Genomic DNA, 23,353 nt, shown 5'->3' on the forward strand with positions numbered 1-23,353 from the left:
ATACTATTAAAGGAATGACTCTGCACATTGACTACATTAGCTCGAGTCAGTGGTAGAACTATTAATTTCTCCCTCTTTAATGCACACTTTAGCTGGCGCATGACCCACACCACGAACATCAGTTACGCCCCAGGGACCAGACATTAACAGCATGTGCTACGAGTGGCTTATTTTACAATTGCTGTGAAGTAAAAGCTGAAGGAAATGAGCCACTGGTGAATTACTTGCCAGCAAAAACAACAATATTTGCATCACTGCTGAAAAACTCCCTCCCAAAAGGGGGTGCAGGCGGAGGTTTTCTTGTGTTGTGCACACAGAAGCACAGAGATAGAGGAGGTTGGAAAAGTAAACAGGTAGAGCTGTGAAGTTGGTTGCTGCAGTGAAACAGGATCCATTTGACGGTTAAGATCCTGACCAATGCCAGGTAAAGCACAACTGGGACACACACACACACACACAATCGCACAAATAAAATAATAGGATGTACTTCCAAATAAACTACCGTCCATCCGTTCTTTCTCCTCGTAAAAGAAACATGGCTTCAGTGTTTTGATGGAGGTAACCTTTACGGAGGGACAGGAAGGAAGAAAATTAAAATCTCACAGCAGGTTTTTCACAGAACCAACTTATCCCTGTTTTCGTTTTTTGTTTTTTTAGATTTAAGAACATTGTTTCTTGAAAATTGCTTTTCTACTAAACAGTCAATATCAGAATTATTTATGTTTTCCTAGAAGATATGCAAATAGACTCAGATATTTTACTTTACTTATAAAATGTATAATTCTAACTTAATGTAATCCATGCATAAAGACATTGTCTGCATTGAAAAGATTCCCCTGATTTATTTAAATACAATGCTCAAATATAATATCAATTACTCCCAGCTTCTTGTTCTAAACTGGATTTAATCTGTTAACCTCTCACCTTCCTTTACAGAGAATCAGAATGAGCAATAGACATGAAAGAAAATGGAGTTTGCAAGAATAAAATGACGCAGCGGTGTACACTAAAAGCAAGTAGCCCCGTTAATTATCCTGCTTACAGGTTTACACACACACATACACTTTTATCTATGATTAACTGAAGTGTACGGCTGTTGTTCCTTTTGCTGAAAGGTCTGACCTTTTACTTAAGTCCAATCTAACACAAGGAAATCATTATTCATTTCTCTCCCACTCAAAGTCTAGATGCAGATTTGAAAATGTTATTTATTGTCTGGCTGTTAGTCTTCAACAGGCAGCAGTTATTACTAGAAGAGACAGCTGGCTGCATCGACCTATCCTTTACTGCCCCCAAGGCCACGCATACCTAATTCAAGGATATCAGATAATGGTATGTGACATGATTTACATGTAGAGAATTCAGAATTCATTGTGAGCCTATTTATAACTACAGCACCTTCGATAGAGAAGATGATTTAACAGAGGTTGCAAGGGTTTTCTGACAAGAGGCATTAATATTAGAACCTTCTCCCAAGTGCTGCAAACAGTGGTGTGGAGATGTAGCTTTCCCGAGTTATTTTTCATTGGCAACCCCTTTTCCAGTCATTAGCACTTACATTCCTGGGGTTGAGAAGCTACTGGTTTAACTCTCATTGGCATGTAATGAGCACAGTCAATGCAAGGAGACTATCCTTCATTAACAAAGCTGGGGGGAAAGCTGGTAACTGATGAGAAAGGACATCTAGTCTCACGGAAATTTAACAAGTCCAGTTTTTGCAGACGGTATTGGAAAACCAAGGGTCTGCTCTCTAGAGAGAGTTGAGGTGGGTGATAAAAGTTCTGCGATGTCTGTTCAAAAGAGTTAGAAACAGGCTGATGTCTTAGCCAATATGTCTCCTTTCACTAAAACTAACTGTAATGGATAAGCCTGCTCTGGGTGTTGCTAAGAACATGCATGCAGGTCTATTTGCTTACACAGATACTGCGCTACCAGTTACTTCCGAAGGCATTTTGGGATGGTTCGAGTATTTTAAAAAAACACATGATACCATTTATTTACGGAACATCATTTATGTAACATTCGTGATGTTAACCACACATTTGCAAATGCAGTTTACTGGAGCATATTATCGAAGAAGCCTTTTTTATTAAGAAGACCTGGTTTACAATAGATGGAATAAATCAGAACTTTTGGTGGTGCATTATATTTTTAATTTGAAATGTAAAACCAGTGTTCTGTCTCAAACAGCAATTTTCACATGAAATGCAGCTCTAAAGACTAGAATTGGTTGGTATTTATTTTGAAAACATGCAGTTATTACAGCTTTGGGGGGCAAGTTTCATTTTAGGACAAAATATTTCCTTTAGATTACAATCAATTTAAATTCAAGCTTTAGCAACCTGAGATGCTATAATGAAAGGCTTATATGTGTCAGATTAGACTCTTGTTTATTACATTCAAAAAAGATTCTAAGGTCTGAATTTGAATTAATACCTTATTTAGTTTGTCATATTAATCATTCTAAACTATCAAAAATTAATTTAAGTTTATTCATTATTTCTTAAAGAAAACATCTTCCAAGAAGTCCTCTAATAAAAATAAAGGCAGTCAGTGGAAAATAATGTTCCCAGTACACCCATTATGCTAAATCCAAGAATACTCAGCACTATCTCTGTTCACTGTGCTGTTTCTCGATGTTATTACACTTATATACAGCTGAGGGTCTTCACTTGGTTGCCTGGCATGAAGGCAGTGCAAATAAAGCACAGAATTCAGATTATGCAAGCCCTACTCTGTTTAAACTAATGGGAAATAAGACACTCTCATTTCATTTGGCCCACAACAATTGGTGACAATAGGCCTTCCTGAAAAATCAGAGTTGGATCCATTTCATATTGTTTATAAACTACCATTTCAGTTGCATTTTTTTAAAGAGACTAAAAGGCAAACTCAACAAAGACTATCAGAACAAAGGCATATGGTATGATCCTGTATTCTTGGACTTAAATCAAACTAAATGAAATCAGAATTAAGTTATTTTGAAGGATACAAATCCTGCGGTGCAGATGAGTGAGTGGTTTCCTGTTTCCTCTTATTAACTTGCCATTTATCAATTTCAACTCAATATGTAGGACAGTGCCTTCTCTCTTCTGGGTTTTTGTTTGTTTGTTTGTTTTGTCTTTTTGTTTTTGTGCAGAGTGGTAGAGAGGGGAGGTCAACAGTAGACCATCCACGTTTCCAATGAAATTTAAAAAGAATTGTCAAAATGTGTGCTCAAATTTGTGATAAACATGTTATGAGTTGAAAGTACCAACAATACAAAGGTAAATAAGACTGTAACTGGGAGTTTATTTTCCTTAGAGTGAAGAAATTTAGGGTGTTTTCCTTGATGATTTAAATAAGGTAGCCTGGGTAATTAATACTTACTGAGCAACTCCTGTATTCTATGTACTTCCTAAAATCATCTCCAATGATACAGAGGAAGGGATTTAGAAACCATATATGCCTTGAGAAATATGTGATACTATTATACAATATCCTTTTCCAGAGGGATAGCAATAAACCATAAATAAGGAAGTAACAATTACGTTTCTTCCAAATTTAACAAAGAAATGCATCCTTCAAATTAATAACTAAACTTGAGGATCTGAAATATTGACATTCTCAGAGTTAATTTAAGATCCAAGGAAATGCGATCAGAGACTTGGAAGGTACATTTCCAAAGTAAAACAAGAATGCATGTGCTATACTTGCAAGAAGGTGTGGAAATAAATTACTTTCATGATGTTTAGAAAAACATTTTATATTTCACATTACAAAAGCCTTATTTTTAATTCTCCAAAGAGATGACAACTGGGTTTATTCTTCTCAAAGCTTGGCACAGTAATTCGACCTATTTGTCAAGTAAAATAATTATTTTCAACTATATGGTGGTAAAGTTTTTCCTTAGATAATTTTATAATTTTGCATTTAAAACATCAAAAAGTTATTCATTAGAGAACCAAGTATGTAGCAGAGGGTCTCTTTCTATTGAAAGATAAAATTCTACTCAGAGAGAAGCCACCTTACATTATTTCTTCAGACTTAAAAAAAAAACAAGATTTCACATACACTAGTTCACAGCCTCACAAGAATAGGGATTTGATAAACACTTATTGATTCTCTAATTCAATAGTTCTCATATTGGGGGAAAGGAGAGGGGCAGAGCACCTTTTTGTTGTCACAACTTGGGAAGAAAACACAACTGGGAATGATGGATTTCCACTAGCATCAGTGAATATCTAGCAATTTTGCTAAAACTCCTCCAATCCCAGGAATTCAAAGAACTTCAATAGTGTAAAGATTGGGACACTCTCCTTTCCCAATGAACACTGTGCACTGGGAAAACTGGATGATGTGTTCATGGAGCCCGTTTTTGCAACTTCTTGTCAGTCTCCAATTACTTCAAAACAAAAGTTGTTTTTTTAATGTGTTAGGTTGGACTGAAGTGGGAACATATAAGAGGGAATGAATCTAGCCCAGGACAGCGGCATTTACAGCAAGGAGAGTTCTGATAATCAACTCCCCAGGCAGCCAATACACAGAACCAGCAAAATGTCACAAAGGAAGAAGCCACATCCAATGAGAGTGTGAGTGATGTAGTGAAAGTCAAAGGAAATAGATTTTCACACACACACAGAACAAGTGACCAATGGTATCAGCTGCTGAAGGGGGAGGCATGGCAGCCTGGAATTGAAAATGAACACTGAACTAGGAGTAGAGGGACCAAAGGAAGTAGAGGCAGCAAATGAACTCTTCCAAGAAATGTAACAGGCAAGAGAAAGAAAAAGCCACACCAACAGAATAAGTGGAGACAAAGGGAAGAGATGAAACTGGTTTTAGGATAGAGAAATAAATACTTAAAAATGAGGAGTCCTGTAGAGAGAGAAGGAGTTTGCGTATTCAAGAAAATGAGAAAACAAATGGCAGAGGAGATGCCAAAAAAGAGCAAAGTAGATAGGATCAAGTGTTCAGATAGGAAGTTGTGCCTCCTAGAAACAAAGTCTATTCCTAGTTCACGTGACTAAATATATCTAAATGTGACCAAATCAGAGACACCAATATTTGACTTTTAAAAAGCATCACAGCATTAATGGTTACTATTGGACTTTATGATTAATTACATTTTTAAAAAACAGTACAAGGCCAGATTAAATGAATCAAACCTGAAATTGAGCATTATAATTATGCTTCACCTGAAGGCATAGAATTCTATTTAAAAGTCGGGTGAAGGTAATCCCCACAGGCCAAAGGACAAAGCTTGTAGAACGTGTACTGACCGACTTATACCCCTAAACCTAAGTAATGCTATGAAAATAACGCTAAAACTAAAACATGCTTTTTAGTCTGAAATTATTTAAAGTAAAACTCATTTTATATTTAAATAACCGTAAAAATGAACAGGTTATTTATTAAAGTCTTTTAAAGCTAGGAGTCTCTCTTTTGTAAAGAAGATATTTAACACTAAGACTTGTTTAGCAATTAAGTGATGACAAACTGCACTTTGTGTAGAGCCAAGCTTGTTGACATTAACCTTATTTGAAATACATTGGGCGCCCACGATTCTGACCTGCATCATAGACAAATGGCTGGGGATGAAACAAAACAATGTCTAGGGAATGAAAGCTGTGTCTTCCCTTGAAGCATTTGAAAGTCATCAAAGTACTGGAAAATAGCTAAAAATATCTTCCTGGTGAGAGGAATGACAAAACCTTGAATGATTAGGGGAGAGGAGGCTTTCTTATTTTCATTTATTTGGGCCACAGCTTTGAATCACATTTTCTGCATGAGTTCATCCTATCTAGCATCACATACATAAGGGTAAGTATGATATGGTAGCACATATACAGGCATGAAAATTCATACAAAAGTTCTAGAAGGATACACACTAGAGTGTTAACGGTAGTCATCATAGAAAAGAGAGAAATTAAGGGAGAGGTCTTAGAGGAAATTTCACTTTTACTCCATATATCTCTGTATCATTTTAGCTTTTTTTCTAATAAGTATGTGTGTTAACTTCTATAATTAAATAAATAAAGGCCTAAAACCTTAAGAAGAAATTTTAAGAAAAACTATTTAACCAAACATTATCAGACCCACAAAACTATGGGTAAAACTAAACTGGTTTTTAAGCCTCTGAGATTTGAGGTAGTTTGTTTCACAGCTATAGGTACTTAAGATATTTTATTTAAAGGATTTTTATTTTTCTTCTTTTCCTTGCATTTTCTAATTTTTCCACAATAATCAAGCAATTAGTTGGCAAGCAAATAAATTATGAACTGGAGAAATTATGTTGGGCTAGATGAAAAGCCTGAGAAAGGATGGAGTAGATCCTTGGAGGAAAGCATCCACAAAACAACTACTAATTTGGATATATCAATAGGCAGACAAGATGACTGATGGTAGATAGATTATAGATAGATAGGTCTGTTGAATGACCCCTCTGGGAATTAGAGGCTAAAATTTTGTACAAGGGAGAAACTCTAGATGTGAGCAAATGATTTGCAAGTATCCGTTCCCTGAGAATTTGTTGACATTCAGCATGCGCTGGAATCTGGGTGTGGGCCAGGGAAAGGTCGCTGCTTGGGGGCAGTAAAACCAGCAGAGTTTTGGTGGTACTATGGGAATGGAGTAATAAAACTGGAGGCTTTGAAGAACCTCAACACACAGCTAGTTTTCCCCTCCACCATTTGCCAAATATTGAAGTAAAGCATGGTTGGGTGCCTTAGAGAGCTACTGAAAATTTCTGAAAAACACAGGAGAACTGTATGCAATCTCCTGGTGTATAGAAGGCAAAATCTCCCCAAGACAATGATGCTTATGTGCACCGCAGCTGAAAACCCTGGAGGATCAGTGAACAGACTATCTGTAGCTGCATTTTCCTGGGAAGTTTTTACCAATTCTGAGCATTGGACAGATTCTGAGAATCAAAAACAAGAGAAACCAGAAAAATGTTGGTGGTCAATAGAGCTCAAGTGAAAAACTAAAGACTAGATGTTCCAAGTAAAGACTAAGTTTATCACAGTGTTGCATCCGACCAAGGCTGGGCAGATCCACTCTCGTTTTGGGGAGACGGAAGAAAATGTGTGGAGACGTGGGGATGTTTGACGTACCTTTATTCACAGGTGAGCGAGCCACAGATGCTGCAAGATGTGTGTCTGTAGTGAGAAGCTCCTACTTGTTTAAGTACCAGAGGTGAATGAAGATGGCAAAATGCCAGAAAATTATATGACATAACATAATTCTGCACATGCGAGTCCACTTCATGTTATGGGAACGGTTTATCAGACCCAGTCTCAAGGCTGGGAGAACACTAGTTATCAGGCCCCTCCAAGGCTATGGGAACACTGCTCCCCTTAGCTACCCAGACCCCTGGGTAAGGAAGCCACACTGCCTCCTCTTACCCTACAGTCACAGTGGACAAAAATTGAAAACACACTATTTGCTGCTTATAAGAAATATGCTTTAAATATGAGAAAAACAAAATGATAAATATAAAATGGAAAAATATGCCATCCGAAAGAAAGCTGGATCAGCCATACTAATACCACTTTTTCCACTAATTACTGTGTGGCTTTGGATAAGTCTCGGAAATTCCCTGAGCCCACAATTCTTCAACTGTAAGAGATTAAAACCACACCCAACTGATTTTTATCTGTAAGTCATTTTTACATATATTTGCTCATTTTCCAACTTTGTAACTTCTCTGAGTGATGGATAATTTGAGTTCTGTTATCCCCATTTTTCTGATGGTGAAACAACCTCTGCATTGGCAATTTGCTGGAGGTTCCAGAGTCAGAAAGTTACTGAGCCAGCTCTGAAACCCAAGTTTTCTGGAGCTGGTGTCTTCAACATCAGAGCAAGACAAGGTGTTCCAGAAAGAGTGCAATGAAATATGCTAATGGCAGTAACCATCTAGAAAGATTTGGTACAGAGAAAATTGAGAGAAAAATGTTTAGAAGACAGGGGAAAAGCTGATTCTCAATGATAGTTAAAGGAGAATTGAGACTTCATGGTGTAAAATGAAAACTAAAATACTCAAAATAAATAGCCCAGTGGAATAAAAAGCCAATGGTTAAGAGGAGAAGAGGCAATGAATGTCTGCTCTAGGCTGTGGGGCCAACACACCTGTGATACAAGTCTTACGATTCAGCGTTCTCTCTTTGTCTTTTCATTATAACTATAAGATAAGATCCCTGCAAAAGGAAAGGCGTGTTTCTTAGTAAACTAAACGCCATTTTATTGGTCTGAAAATTCAGTGCTTTCTCCAATGATATAACTTCTATACCTCATCCTTCTGGATAAAAACCATTAAATTCTGTTCACGTTCTCCCATCAAAACCAGACAAACTCAAAAAAAAAAAATCATGTCTTCCCTTTCTCTCAAAGGAAGGTCCAATATAAAGTTAAGAAAAGTATAAATTACACACCAACTTCCATCCAGCCTCCATCCTTACAATAAGCCCTGACTTCCTCACTGTGATTTATGGGGGTGTTTGTTTCTCTCAGGAATCTTTAAGGGACAGTTAGCTGGCCCAAATTCAACTCAGTCATACTGCCTGCCAAATGAGAACAGTCTCCAGTGTGTCTTTTTGTGTTTTGATATATACCTCCTTTGAATATGGTATAAAGTTTATGATTCCTTGAGTCCTGAAAAGTGCCCGCCTCCTGCTGCACTGTCCCGTTATACAGTCACTGTCACTCCTAAAATATCCCTGGTTTGCCAGTTAAATTAGTCAATGTGTAAGTCAATTAAAGCAGATCGACCTGGCGGTGTTCTTAAATTAGTCAAATTAATTGTTTGGGATCATGTAGTACCAGCACAGAACAGGCTAAATCCAAAATCTTAGGCCTGTAAGTAGGAAGTAACTAAGGAAATTAATCATTAAAGGTATCTTCTCATAAAACAATCAGATCCTATGAGGACACAGCCACAAGCAACTGATGTTTTCTGCTCCATTCCTGGTGCCTCTCACCACCCTAAATATTTGGATTACATTCAATCCTTAGATATAAATAGTAATTATTCAAGAAACTATTGAATCACAGTGCCACATGCTTTTTAACATGTTCTCCACATAAAAATACTAAACAATTAAACTGCCTATAAAATGAACCGAGTAACTTGTCAATCACAAAGCCAGAGGCATTCATCAACATTTTTAAAGGATTTGTAGAAGCAGGTAGTCCTCAGACTTAGAAGGCCCTCATGTTTCTTAAATAAAAACTTTAGAACTCTCTTTGCATCAGGTTTTATTGATGCGGCTCTCCCAATACGTCAGAGGCTAGTTGAAGTACCTGAAACTAAATTAAACATTAACAATGGTCTTTCATTTAAAATGTGTTTCTATTCCAAATATTAGACCATTTGTACAAAAAAAAGAGACAAGGTAGAACAAAACAGGAAACTGAACAAGATCCCTATTAATAATATTTCAACTATACCATCATTTAAAGTCTGACACTTTTCTTTCCATTTTTTCATTTTATCATCAAATCAAATAACTATAAATTTAATTTACTCATCACTGCATAATGCAATGAAGTATGAAACTAGAGAATGGAAAGGAACTTTTTTTTTACCAACAAAAACCATCATACTAAGGAACTGATTAACCTAATCCTTGACACAATCCCTCTCTTCCCCTCACATCCCCCACCACCCAAACCTTTCTACCTACTGTGCTGACTCAAGAAAATCAGTGGATAAAAAGTCCTTTTCTGCCAGGATATCAGATAAGGCATGGCTCACAGGGGTTGGTGGTAATGTATCACCTTGAATGTTAAGGGAGGCACATGACAGAGATGAAGCAATGTATTTCATAAGAGTGCAAAGGCATAAACTTAGACTTCAGGTAATAGGGGCAATAAAAAGTCATGGTGCAGATCTGAAATGTAAGTGTTGTGCTTACGAAATGTGCCGTACTGTTTGGTAGAATGGTGACAGACGTGCAATGCACAGTGCCTAGGGTGGCACCAGTTGGACACCCAGCACATTGCAATTCCTACCACAGCCGGGTGAAGGGAATCTCCCTAACATCCACTGAAGGAGTTTAACAGAGTGTGATCTGCAGTGCCCTTGCTGGAGCCGTCTAGAAAGCATGTCGTGGTGCTTCACAGGTTTGCTGAACTGTTATCGATCTAGGGCAAATGTTTGCTCATCCATGTGTGAAGTTGGAAGATTTGTTCAATTCTGGGCATATTTTTCTCAAATATTTCAACTCATTACGCCAACTTCTCCAGCTGCAAAAGGCAGAAGCAGCTGCACTTTGGCTCCCCCAATGCAATGCCAGGATTTGCAGGGCTGTCTTCCCGTGCTGCTGAACGGGGATGTATAGACCACTCACCTCAGATGCACCCGGTATTGTGCACTTTCATTCTCACGGAGAGCTACAGAAATGAGAACCAGGAGACGGGCTCCTCCTTCACGCTCACTTGCTGCTCGTGGCATTGACAAGGATGCAGACAACACACCTGATCTTGAGAGATGCTTCTCAGACACACACACACACACACACACACACACATTTGTGGTGTATGTCTGTGGATACAGAAACACTAAAATTGCTATTGCTTTATAATCAGAATGCTGAACTACATCTAACTACTTCATTCACCAACATTGGATCCAAATATATATTATATGTTATATATATGCATATGTATATGTGTGTGTGTGTATATATATATATATATAATTACTCATAGCATACTCATTTTCTTCTAATATGCCCTTGTGAACAGAAGGATTATAATAATGGTATGGATTCAGAGGCTTAGGGAATTTTTTTCTTTTACATATTTTATTGTTTATTCTATTAAAGTTGTCCCATTTTCCTCTCTTATTTCTCTACCACTCAGTCCTCCCCCCATTCCCACAGTAAATCCCATACCATTGTCCATGTCCATGGAAATATATACATGTTCTTTGACTACCCGCTTCACCTTCATTCAACCAATCTCTACCTCCTTCCTTCCTCCCCTCTTACAGATGTCAGTCTGTTCATATTTCTATGCCTCTTATTCTATTTTGCTCAGTAGTTTATTTTGTTCTTTAGATTCCACTTATAAGTGAGATCATATGGCATTTGTCATTTATTGACTGGCTTATTTCACTTAGCATAATATTCTCCAGTTCCATCCATGCTGTCACAAAAGGAAAAAAACCTTCTTTTTTTAATACTGTGTAGTATTCCACTGTGTAAATGTACCATAGTTTTTTATCCACTCATATACTGATGGGCACTTAGGCTGTTTCCACATCTTGGCTATTGTAAATAACACTGCTATGAACATAGAGGTGCATATATTTTTTGAATTGGTATTTTGGGGTTCTTAGGGACATTCCCAGAAGTGGAATCACTGGAAAAAAAAAAGGCATTTCCATTTTTAATTTTTGAGGAAATTCCATACTATTTTCCAGAGAAGATGCATGAGTCTGCATTTCCACCAACAAATAGTCCCATTCATTTATTTTTTCCTTTGTTCCCTTGTTCTAGGAGGCATATCAGCAAAAACATTGCTATGCGAGATATCTGAAATTTTACTATCTATGTTTTCCACTAGGACTTTCATGGTCTCATGGTTTAAATTTAAGTCTTTTATCCATTTTGAGTTTAGTCTGGTGTACAGCATAAGTTGGTGGTCTCGCTTCATTTTTTTGCATGTACCAGTTCAGATCTCCCAACACCATTTACTGAAGAGACTATGTTTACTCTATTGTATGCTTGGGCCTCCTTTGTCAAATATTAATTGACCACAGAGACATGGGTTTATTTCCGGGCTCTCTGTTCTGTTCCATTCATGTATATGTCCGTTCTTATGCCAATACCAGCCTGTTTTGATTACAGTGGTCTTGTAGTCATTTGATATCAGATATTATGATCCCTCCAACTTTGTTCTTCTTTCTCAAGATTGCTAAGGCCATTCTGGGCCTTTCTTGGTTCCATGTAAATTCTAAGAATATTTGTTCTAGATCTGTGAAATATGCCATTGGTATTTTGATAGGAATTCCATTGAATTTATAGATTGCTTTGGGTGTATGGACATTTTGATGATGCTAATTCTTCCAATCCATGAACATGCTATACACTTCCACTTATTTGCATGTTCCTCAACTTCTTTTTTCAGTGTCCTATAGTTATCCGAGTAGAGGTCTTTTACCTCCTTGGTTAAATTTATTCCCAGGCACTTTATTTTTTGTTGTTGTAATAGTAAATGGATTGTTTTCTTAGTTTCTCTTACTGATGGTTCATTATTGGTGTATAAAACTGCCATGGATTTTTGAATATTGATTTGCATTCCACTACTTTGCTGAATATATTTATTAAGTAGAGTAGTTTTTTGGTGGAACCTATAGGGTTTTCTATGTATACTATCATGTTGTCTGTAAATAATGAGAGTTTTACTTCCTCCTTTCCCATTTGGATGCCTTTTATTCCTTCTTGTCTGATCACTGTGGCTAGGACTTCCAGTACTACGTTGAATAAGAGTGGCGAAAGCAGACACCCTTCTCTTGTTCCCGATCTTAATGGAAACAAATTTAGCCTTTGACCATTGAGTATGATGTTGGCAGTAGGTTTTTGTGTTTGGCCTTTCTTACATTGAGGTATGCTCCCTCTGTTCCCACTTTGTTGAGTGTTTTTATTATAAATGGGTGCTGGATTTTATTTATTGCTTTTTCTGCATCTATGGATATGATCACATGATTTTGGTCTTTCATTTTGTTTATGTGACATATCACATTTATTGATTTGTTCATATTGTACCAACCTTAAGAACAATCTAACAATGGACAGGGGGGAGTGGGGAGGGGACAGTGAGGAGAGGGGATTACAGGAACTACTATAAAGGACACATGGACAAAATCAAGGGGGGGGGTGGAGGTGGGGGAGGGAGGGGGGTTGGGCTGGGGTGGGGTGGAGGGATGGGGAGAAAATGCACACAACATTCAATTGTAATTGAATAACAATAAAAAATTAAAATTTTAAAAAAAACATTGTACCAACCTTGCATCCTTGGGTTAAATCCCACTTGATCATGGTGTATGATCTTTTTAATATATTGCTGGAGCCAGTTTGCTAATATTTGGTTGAGGACTTTAGCATCTATGTTCATCAGGGATATTGGCCTGTAATTTTCTTTTTTTGTGTTTTTACCTGTTTTTTGGAAATAGGATAATACCGGCCTCATAAAAGGAATTTGGAAGTCTCCCCCTTCTTGAATTTTTGGGAATAGTTTGAGAAGGATAGGTGTTAGTCCTTTTTAGAATGTTTGGTAAAATTTGCCTGTGAAGCTCTCTGGTTTGGATTTTTGTTTGCTAGGAGTTTTTTGTTTTTGTTTTTGGGGGTTTTTTTACTCCTTCAATTTCATTAATTGTTATTGGTCTGTTCAAGTTTTCTGCGTCTTCCTGATTCGGCTTTGGAAGATTGTATGTTTCTAGAAATGTGTCCATTTTGCCCAGGTTGTCCAATTTATTGGCAAGTAGTTGCTCATGGTAATTTCTTACAGTTTTTTGTATTCTGCGGTATCAGTTGTTACTTCTCCTCTTTCATTCCTAATTTTATTAGTTTTGGTCCTTTTTTTTTCTTTATGAGTCTGATTAAAAGTTTATCAATATTGTTTATCTTTTCAAAGAAACAGCTCCTGGATTCATTGGTCTTTTGAAATTATTTTTGTCTCTGTCATTTATTTCTGCTCTAATCTTGATTACATCCTTCTTCTACTCACTCTGGGCTTTGTTATTGCTTTTCTAGTTCTTTTAGGTGTAGACTTAGCTTGTTTATTTGAGATTATTCTATCTTCTTTAGGTAGACCTATAATGCTATGAACTTCCCCCTCAGTACTATTTTTGCTGTGTCCCACAGGTTTTGGGTTTGAGGATTGTTGTGTGTGCACTTTCATTTGTTTCCACATACTTTTTGATTCTTCATTGATCTCATTGATGATCCATTCTTTATTTAATAACACACCACTTAGCTTCCATGTGTTTGAGTTTTTTAATTGGGATTGATTTCTATTTTCAAGCCATTATTATCTGAAAAAATGCTTGATATGATTTCAATTTTCTTGAATTTCTTAAGATTTATTTCATGTCCTACCATGTGGTATATCTTTGAGAATGATCCATGTACACTTGAGAAGAATGTGTATTTTGCTGCTTTGTAAAGAAATGTTCTGCAAAAAACAATTAAATCCATTTCATATAGTGTGTTGTTTAAGGTTGCTGTTTCCTTGATTTTTTGTCTGGAAGAACTATCCATTGGTGACAGGGAGGTGATTGAAATACTCTACAATGAGTGTATTGCAGTAGATCTCTTCCTTAAAGTCCTCCACTATTTTATTTGAATATTTAGGTGCTCTTATATTGGCTGCGTATGTTTACAAGGCTTATGTCCTCTTGTTGAATTGACCCCTTTTAGTATTATGGAGTAATCTTCTTTGTCTGCTGTAATGGCTTTTGTTTTTAAGTCTATTTTGTTAGATATAAGTATAACTACTGCATCTTTTTTTCATTTCCCTTTGCATGGAATAATTTTTTTTTTCATTCCTTCACTTTCAGCCTGTGTAAATCTTTTGTTCTGAGGTGGGTCTCTTGTAGACAGCATATATGCGAGTCCTGTTTTCTTATCCATTCAGCTACCCTATGTCTTTTGACTGGAGCATTTAATCCATTTACAATTAAGCTTATTATTGATAGATACTTATTAATTGCCTCTTCATTCCTTCAATCTATGTTCCTCTCTCTATTTCCTCTTCTTAAAGCACTCGCTTTAACATCTCTTGCAATGCTGGTTTGGTGGAAATGTACTTCTTTAGCCTTTTTTTTCCTTTGAAGCTCTTTATTTCATCTTTGATTTTAAATGAGAGCCTTGCTGGATATAGCAGTCTAGGTTGCAGATCCTTGCTTTTCATTGCTTTGAATACTTCACGCCAATCCCTTCTGGACTGAAGCATCTCTTTTGAAAAATCAGCTGATAGTCTTATCAGAGCTCCCTTGTAGGTAACTGACTGTTTCTCTCTTGCTGTTTTTAAGATTCTCCCTTTGTCTTTCAACTTTCAATTAAAATTCAACATTTTAATTATGAAGTATCTTGGTGATGATCTCTTTGGGTTCATCTGGGACTCTTTGTGCTTCCTGAACTTGTGTGAAATTTTCCTTCACCAGGTTAGGGAAGTTTTCTGTCATTATTTTTTCAAACAGGTTTTCTGTCCTGTGTCTTCTCCTTCTGGGAACCCTATGATGCAAATATTATGCTCCATGTTGTCCCAAAGTTCCCTTAAACTATCCTCATTCTTTTTAAGTCTTTTTTTTTCTTTTTGTTGCTCTGATTGGGTGTTTTTCTACCGTGCCTTCCTAATTGCTCATTTGATCCTCTGCCTCATCTAGCCCAGTTTTAATTCCTTCTAGTGCAGTCTTCATTTCAGGTATTGCATTCTTCATTTCCAGCTGGTTATCATTCGTAGTTCCTATGTCCTTTTTCATGCTGATCTAGTCCCCAGTTAGTTTGCTGTAGTGCTCACTAAGTTCCTTGAGCATCCTTATAACCATTACTTTGAACTCTACTTCTGATAGAGTTCAAATGCTTGCCTTAATTTCATTTAGCTTTTTTTTTCTGAGGATTCCTCCTTTTATTTTATTTGGGGGTTGTTTCTTTCTCTCCCTACTTTAGCTGACTTTTTGTTTGTTTATGCATACTAGATAGATCTGCTTTGACTCTCTGTCTTTATAGAGTGGTTTGATGTGGTAGGAATCCTGTGGGACTCAGTGGTGCAGTGTTCTTGGTCTCCTGAGTTGGATGCTCTATGATGTCCCTTGCATGGTTATGTGAGCTCTCCTGTTGTATTTGATCTTGATTATTGTTGGCCCCTTGGTTGGTGGGCTCTCCCCTCTGGCTATCTGTCTGCTAGTTTCAACTCCCACCATGTCTTGATGTTGTTATACAGGTGCTGACACAACAAAACAACACACACACAAAAAAAATGAAAACAAGAGAAAAAAGATCCCCAACAATAACAGCAAAATAGCAAAATCAATGACAAAAAAGCAAAGAATAATAAAATTGGAGATAGAAAAGTGAAAGAAAAAAGATTATGAGAACAGCAAAAGAAAGAAAAATGATTATGAAAGAAGGAAGAGAAACAATAAGAGTAAGGAATACAAAGAGGAAATCTCCAAAAACGGAAAAAGAAAGAGAAAGAATATAATAAAAAAAGAAAAGGAAAGAAGAAGAAAAAAATGGAGTAAGAAAAAGTAAGAGTAAAATAAGATATATGAAAGATAAAAATAGAGAAAAAAAGTTGAAGAAAAAGAAAAAATAATAACAAAAAGGCTATGCAAAAGAAAAATAACTAAATATAATGAAGTAGATCTTGTCTCAGCAGACTTTAGTGCTTGCCTGCTGGGTTCTCCCTTTGGATATGGTTCTGATGTTGTCTGAAGCTGGTGTAAACTAACGTCAGATGTCCATGTCTAGCCCTTGGACTCTGTTTGAAGCTACAAGCAATCTACACTTTTTGTGGCCATCTCCTCTGGGTTTCGCTGCCCTGGGATGGGCCTTCTTTGCTGCAAGGCTGGCTTTTACCAGCAGAAGGCCCAGGGGTGGGTCAGCAAACAACCAAAAGTACCATGGGATCCACCTCCACCTGCCTCTGCATGCTGGCCTGCTGGCCTGCTGTCAGTCTTAGTCTAGCTGCTGAGTCAACTGTTTCTGAGAGAGCTTCTGGCAGAATTGAGATGAGGGTACCCCTGGATGAGGGTACCCCATGGCAAGTGCCATTCAGACTTCAGGGAGGATTATGGATGTGTTCCTCTGTCCCTATGCCACACATCTGAGTCTGTCCCAGATTGTTTCCCTGAATTTGGCAGAGTGGAGCCCCTAGGAAAAGCAGGTGGGGCCTCCAGAGCCCAGAGATTGGGTCTGCTGGAAACCAAGAGGGTGTTTCCATGGCTCTCCCACATGCGGGAACCACCAGTCTGGCTCCCAGGAAAGTGTATGTAATGGCTGTGCCTTAAAGCCAGTCTCCGACACCCCTTGAGTCTGCCTATGCTGCTGTCTTCTCAATAGGGGTTAAGATGCAGGGTTGGGGAAAGTAAGGGAAAAAAAGATACAGGGTGGAACACACAGGATTCCAGAGGGTGGGGCAAGCAGGATTCCAGAGGTGGGGTGAGCAGTTTCATAGTGTGGGGTAATTGCTTTTCCCCTGGGAGGGGCTCATTCTTCTCAAGAAAAATGACTGCTGCAGTATTGAGGTATGTCCTGGCACAGGGAACCCAGCAGCCTTTCCCCCATGTCACTCCCCAAAGCCTCCCACTACAGACTCTCCTCAGGCAACTCTAGTCTGTGCTGCCCTCCCTTCATCTGAGCCCAAGGTGAGTGGCTGCAAATAAGAAACCTGTGCTTTGGACTCTTAGGGGGAAAAAAAGTCTTTGTCTCCAGTGGGCTCTGTCTCTCCCCAACAGACAAAAACTCTGTGGCCTTTCACCGCTAGATGCTACATGGGTGGCTGATCCTGGCACTGGTGCTCTGTGCTTGGGAGACTGGTCTAGGGTCCAGGCTTCTGCAGGGTCCAGGCTCCCCCCCGCTCAGGGGGTAGCTCCCACAGCCATGCCAAAAGCTCAGCCTGCTGCCTGTGGGAGAAGTGCTGGCCAGTTCACATCCCCACCCCTCCTACCGGTCTCAAGGTGGTTTCTCTCCATCCTTGGTTAAGAGTCTCTTCAGGTAGACTTTGGTTATTTATTTTGGGTGGCTGTTATCCTCTTTATTTTTATTTCCAGTTTGGTTCTAGGAGGTGGTACAAAACAGATCCTCCTACACCACTGCCATCTTGCCCACAAAACTTACATTTCAACAACTTCCAGAATAGCAGGTAATCTTAAGATATCAAAAATCAGAGATCAGTACACTAATCATAGCTCCTGCAGGAATCTGAAGAAGCTAAAGATAAAACTCTCACATAAATTTAAGGACCTTTAGAAGTCCCATTGGCTTCTAAATAAGAAGGGTATGGTACAAGCACCAGTTTTAAAAATCCCCTCCAGGTGATTCTGATGGGTAGCTAAGGCTGAGAACTTGACTTAGAGAATTTTGAAGGGCGTAAGGCTATCTAGCCTCTTCAAAACTCCTCCAGCTACCTGATCACTGATTCCAGAAAGCCACAAGTAGAAATTAATTGCTTTGTTTAATGTTTACTTCCTGGTAGTATATAAATTTCAAAATATATAACCATTAAGCCTTATCAGTCATTTTTTACTTAATATAAATAGGTTGGAAAAAATCTATCCTTGACAGCAGGTGAAAGGAGGCTTAAAGAGGCATATGTAACACACTGCATGGAGGACACTGACTTTGAGGAGGAGGGGCAGCACCTAAGCAGAGAGTCCTGATATAGGTGGAAGAGGTAAAGGGAGAGGAATGTGCATTTCATGGATTATGAACAGTTTCTCAGTGATGCCAAATTCCTTTTTCAGACCCAGTAGTTTGTTCTCTGTTTGGAATGCTATGCATTATGAGCATCTCTGAAGATTCTGGTAGGCCTCCCAAGGAGCTAAAAGAACTAAGTTCAGAAACAGGTTTGCTGGCTTTGCTCCTCTTTCAGTGTGCAAAGCTATAGCCTCTTCCAAAGCTATAGCTCAACAGAAGGAAAAAATAGATGATAGATAGATAGGTACATAGATAGAGAGAGAGAGAGAGAGAGAGAGAGAGAGAGAGAGATGATAGACAATCAATTGATCTTTCAAAAATGGTAGATCATATGTCTATTTCTACCCAATAACATTCAGGAGTTTTGGTGACGCAGGTGAAACCTACAAAGTACAAGTCCACAATTCCTCCTCCAAAATTGTTGGGGGAATTTTTCAAAACTAACATGGTGCTGATATCACATATGTGTTAACACAGCCAGTAAAGGTGAGGGTGGCTCTCATTATCAATCAGTGTAAGTTCTCCCAGGAAACATATGGATGTTCATGCAAATTTGGTCTTCAAATGAAAAAAAAAATGTGAATAGCTTCACAAGAATTCAGGTCAGATTTTACTACCAAAAAATTTGCCACATTTCCATGAAAAAAAAATGGGTGTGAGGTAGGGGGGGTTGGCACTTTTTGGTTTAAAAATCAAAGACAAATTATTGTGATTTCACCATAACTATTTCTCTCATAAATGTTGACTTGAATAACTAAGAATTGCTTCTATAGTATTTTATCCTTGCTCTGTTTAGTACATTATAGTGTTGCCAAAAATTATAATATATATACATATTTAATATGTTTTCAGAGTTCTCTATAATAGAAATACAATTTGCTTTTCTTTTATTATCTTCCAATCCTCTGCTACAATTTTTCGACGGACGCATTGGCCCCCTCATTGTTTCCAGCGCATCACACAAACTTGTCAGCATCTTCCCAACCCCTTGGACATTTTCATGCTGTTCATCGGACTCAAACCCAACTCCATTCATTTATCAAAATTAAGCTCAAGATTCGTTTGTCCATAAAGACTTCTTTCATCATATAGGGCCATAATTGCTGGTCCACTTTCCCAATCATTCTCCACTTTTTTCCTAACAACAAAAATCCAAGTTTTTAGCTGAGCATGTGAATATTCAGATGAAAGAGTAGATTTCCCAACCCCTGTTGCAGGTAGGTGTGATATATGACTAAGTTTTAGCCAGTGGGATGTGCATGGAAATAATTTGTTTAAATTCTGGGTCACACACTTTAAAGAAGAAGCATACCGTTTTGGGTCATATGGATGAATGTTTGTGAATCACTAGTGAGATGTGTCACTTATATTCATATCCCTGGGTCTTGCTTCTATGTATTCCGGGTTATGCAAATATAGAACGTACACTGGCAATTAGTGCAATGCTACTGACTGGCCACCTTGGTCACCTGCCAGCCTCCTGAGCCTCAGGGTTGGCCTCCCTTGCTGGCATCGGAGCACATATGCAGGAAAACCCGTGTGAAACTCAGTCATGGCCACTGTGAATAAAATAAAGTTTGGAAAATTGTAATGGATTATCGTATAAACCTTATTTGTGGCAAATCAAGATGAGGCCTCCTTACCAGAAGGCAGGAACACCTGCCATGGAACATGGCATACAGCTATTGATCTAGAGGGGAATATACAAAACAGGTCAACAGTACATGATCATGGCCTTGTATGAAGACCCATCAATTCTCTAAGTCATAATTCAGTTTATAAAAACTCCATCATCTCATTTCTCTTGTGATATTGTTTTGTTCCACTACATCAACAGCTTCTTATTGACAGGACTTGGAGAGCAAGAGACAGCCACACTCTAGATGTCTTGGAGTGACACATATGTTCTGGAATGTAGGAGATAATTTTAAAGCAAAGTCAAGACCTACCATGGTACTGAAGTTCCTATGAATCCAGAACAGACACATTTTACTGTCTACTACTAAGTGGCACAGAAATGTAAAGGCCTCTTTGAGTTCTAGAAACAACATATACCAGATTCAAGTATGCTGTTTGATACTATTTTCTAAGTAACCCAAAGGGCTGTTAACACAGAGAATATCCTAGGGCAAGAAAAAGCTATCCAGTACAATTAGTTTTGTTAGTTGATGCTCCAATTGTGCTTAAAGAGTCTGAGGTTGATTGTATAAAGCCTGTTGCAACACCAGATACAGGAATCACAGCAGTGACACTGGGGTTTTGAAAGAATCATGCTCTTTTCAGCAAACCTTTAAAAAAAATGTCTGGCTGCTAATAGTCCTACTAGGAATTGAATACTCTGAGCGAGTGGCAACTTATATTCTGCACTACTCATCATGAACTTGGCATTTATCTGATGCATCAACCCACAAAACCTTGAATGCCCAACAGTTTCTCATTGCCAATTAGAAGTAATATGTGCAAAATGAGGCTCCGGAAGGTCATGAACGTATAAATATTTTGCATGAGCAGGTAGATCCCTTTCACTCAACACCATGCCTGTGGAGTTCATCCATGTCATTGCACAAGTCAGCAGTTCTTTCATTTCTGTCACGTGGTAGTATTTCATGGTATATACCTGAAGAAATAAGGTCATCGGCTGATATTCATAAAGTTCATTGATCATCCAGAAGCTGGGTCACCCAGCAGCTGTAAGACAACATCTTATAAATTTGGAGTATTCTATTACATGGTCCTAAATATGCTCTGAGCCATTGAACAACATATGTTCTGGATCCCATGTTAATAATACACAGAATCACCACTGAAATAGACAGAAGTTTGTCCCCCCAAAATTTATATGTTGAAATATTAACCCGAGTATTTCAGAATGTGACTGCATTTGAAGTGGATCCTTTAAAGAAGTAATTATGGTGAAACGGGGCATATGGTTGGGCCCTAATTTAATATGACTGGTGTCCTCATAAGAGTAGTATATTAGGATAAAGAAGATATGGTATGTACATACAATGGAATATTACTCAGCCATAACAAAGAATAAAATGTTACTGTGTGCAACAGTATGGATGGACCTAGAAGGCATTATGCTAAAAGAAATAAGTCAGACAGAGAAAGACAAATATCATGTGATTTCACTTATATGTGAAATCTAGAAAGCAAAATAAACAAGTAAAACAGAAACAAACTCACAGATACAGAGAACAAATTAATGGTTGCCAGATGGATGGAGGCTTGGGGAATGAGTGAAAAAAGTGAAAGAAATTCAAAAGTACACATTGCCAGTTATAAAAATAGTCATGGTGATGTACAGTACAACATGGAACATGGTCGGTAATATTTCAGTAACTGTGTATGGTATCAGATGGGCACTAGGCTTATCCGGGGGGTCACTTCATAAGTTATATAAATGTCTAATCACTATGTTGTACACCTGAAACTAATACAATATTGTATGTCAACTATAATTCAAAAATAAATTTCTAAGAATATATATTTTAAAAAATTGAAGAGTATATTAGGACACAGAGCCTCACAGAGGGAAGACGTATGAAAACACTGAAAGAAGACAGCCACCACCAATCCAAGGAGAGAAGTCTCAGAAGAAACCAACCCTGATGACACCTTGATCTTGACTTCTGGCCTCCACAATTATAAGCAATACATTTCTGTTGTTTAAGCCACCCAGTCTGTGGTACTTTGCTATGGCAGCCTTAGCAGACCAATGCAATGACTCAAATGATATGTCATATACTCTATAGCATTTAATGAGTCACAAAAATTTGCTTCCATCTCCATGACTCATGACTGGTTTTTGAGCCTTAGTATGCAAGGGGCTCTCAGGAATCGGGAGTTCGGCAATCTCTGGCTCCTGCCCTGCTGTGATACAGCATACATTCTCCCCAACCCCATGGGCTCGTCTCACAGAAGCATTAGGGGAGGAAAAAAGACAGAGTGATCTTAGACACTGAGCATTTGTTAAAGAGACTGGTTAAATTGTTAGCCAGCCTGACACTTGAAGATAATTAAACTTTTTTTTAACAGCTAAGCCTAACATCTTTTAAATGGAAAATCAGATGTGGTATTCAAGATATTTTTAATATTGGTTAAGCCTAATTTTCAAAACAGTACCATGTTTTCATACAAAAAGCAAAACTTTCTTGGAAAAAAAGTACATTTTAATTTTTCATGGAAAAAAAGTAAAAAAATTTTTTCTTTTATTTTTCTAAGACTTTCTTGAAGTCTTCCATGATTAATAACCTAAGATACAGATAGAATTTGCTTCCCCTGTCAAAAACACTTAAAACGGAAGACAAATATTCTTTTGATTTTTGTCTGTAACATGGGCTGTCATTTCAATAGTTTACTTTCCCGACTCTGGTTCAGCCTTCAGGCACGCCACTCAAGCCTACAGGAACTTTAGTTAGCTCGAATCATCTTTGGATATCACAGAGCTGGTTGCCAAGCTCTTTATTCAAAAGCAGAAACCCTCACATTTATTCAGAGTCTTTTACATTGCGTGTTTGTTCTGCAAATAAGGTATGATTTGGGCCAAGTAGGCTCTGAGCTACCAGTGTAACATGTATATGAACTCAGGCTTATGAATTCATATTCTGCAGCCAAACTCATCATACTGTAGCTCTAAAGGAATTCACAAACATCCATCACAATTAGAAACTCTTTTTTTATTGATAGAGGTTCCTAAGGACATTGATGTGCTTAGCTACACAATTATTACATTTAGCTATACAACTAACTATCAATTTGAAATGTAGATGGGATAGCGTTTAGAGGCCAACTTTAGTTTTAAAAATCCCATTAGCACTCATAGAGAAAATTACAGCATAAATGGCACAAATAGAAATACAAAGTTTCTAAAGAATTGAATCCTGTTACTTCTACTGCAGAAAAAAAATGCTTAGAGTCCTAGAACGCTTTTACTCAAACAAGAA

General features: G+C 37.8%; 1 long non-coding RNA gene across 1 annotated transcript in view; it reads left to right on the forward strand.

The window, feature by feature from the left end:
• The first annotated feature begins 260 nt into the window (after window positions 1-260).
• The window catches only part of LOC139440295 (uncharacterized), a 32,310-nt gene continuing 9,217 nt past the window's right edge, over window positions 261-23,353 (forward strand). The window contains exons 1-2 of the long non-coding RNA XR_011650419.1: window positions 261-424; window positions 937-1,012. This is a non-coding gene — a long non-coding RNA (uncharacterized lncRNA). The remainder of the gene's footprint in view (window positions 425-936; window positions 1,013-23,353) is intronic.

This window comes from Desmodus rotundus, chromosome 1 (assembly GCF_022682495.2).
Source record: "Desmodus rotundus isolate HL8 chromosome 1, HLdesRot8A.1, whole genome shotgun sequence".
Classification (NCBI taxonomy): Eukaryota; Metazoa; Chordata; class Mammalia; order Chiroptera; family Phyllostomidae; genus Desmodus; species Desmodus rotundus.